Genomic DNA, 1,500 nt, shown 5'->3' with positions numbered 1-1,500 from the left:
TAAAAAAAAAAGTTAATTCATAGGACTGCAAATGTCATCAAAACCAAACAGATTTCACTGAGGTTTTTAGGCACTCGGAAAGTGATCTCCTGTGGAAAAGATTCCTTTTGTTGCATGAGTCAGATGCTTCTTGCTAATACAAACAAACCAGTTCATTTGCTGTGGTGGTTTAGATACCACGCAGGTTTTAGTACCTCTTTTTGGTAGAACTTAATCTGTGTTACCTCAACAAAGCATGATTCGATCCTTCTGGAATTACTGGTCTTGTTTAAAGAGTGATTTCACAGTGGAAGTGTGAGGTTTCTTGGGAGGACAAGAGACACTGAGCGGGGAGAAGAAGGAAATGGTGTGCTTTGGCAGGTACGACGGCATCTGGTGGGGACGGTTCTTTCTCCCTCTTTCCTCTGCAGGCCCAACGTACACAGGTGAACTCTGAGCTGTGTGTGGAGAAAGATCATCTACCTCTCCCTTTCTGTGACCTAAGTCAAGAAATTGTTTTTTAACTCTAGTGTTTGATTGCTATTCTAGGAAAAGGTCTTCTGGCAGGCTGCTGGCAAGTGTCTAATTTGGAAGTTTGAAGTGCCCCATCAAGCTGGCAAAATGACAAACTCGTACCAGCCTGCGCGCGTGTACAGTCCCTTTGTGTTCTTAGACCATCACAGCATACACCAGGACTATTGCTAATCTTACTGCTGAGTCAAAAATACTCAGTGATAAAAGGAATATTACGTTTCAGATGGAAACATGTACTACTTCTCTCTTTGCTTCTAAAATTTTTTTTTCCTTTTCCAAATCATTGAGCCCTCTCATGAAGGCAGAGTGCGGAAGGAAGAAGGCTACACAGATTCTATTGGTCATTTTCTTTAAAATCTACAGATGGAACTGTTCTATTTTCAAATGGTGATCATCTATGTAATGCTGAATATTTTATTACCTGTGATAAAGTAAACTATTATAAAAGGCTTCGAACCCTAAGTGTTAGTTAACGCTAATATTAAATCCTGGCCATTTACTTGAAATTGCTACCATTTTGCCGGGGGGAGTGGGGAAGGAGCAAGGAATAGGAGTTACATATTTTTCTAGTTGCTCTCACCTATTTTTCTTAAGCCTTGGTGAAGAGAGGGAGAAATAAGCTACATTCAGCCCCTTAGCAGTCGTATGCTTCTATATCTGGAATACTTGATGCATAAACCTGCTGTGGCTTTCCCAGGCCTCGCTGTTAAAGAGCAGGGCTCTGCCTTTTGCCCTCTTCAGGGAGCTGGGACGAAGCCTGGCCGGGGGAGGCTGGGTTCTTACTCTGCTGACAGCTCTCAGTGGTTACGTAGATAATGTGACCAAGGATCAGGCTGGTTGATCAAGTGAACTCTGCAGCTACTCTCGAGTAACAGGTAGAGATGGCAGTTCTACCCCCTTTTTATCACTAGATTGGATTCTCACTTATGAAATCCAGTTAAATTTTTCTTTTTTAGATTCTCTTTTCTTACATCCTGTCTCAAGAAT

The sequence above is a fragment of the Fulmarus glacialis genome, unplaced genomic scaffold, assembly GCF_000690835.1.
Source record: "Fulmarus glacialis isolate BGI_N327 unplaced genomic scaffold, ASM69083v1 scaffold6191, whole genome shotgun sequence".
In the NCBI taxonomy this organism is placed as follows: Eukaryota; Metazoa; Chordata; class Aves; order Procellariiformes; family Procellariidae; genus Fulmarus; species Fulmarus glacialis.
Note: the sequence above shows the minus strand (reverse complement) of the source record.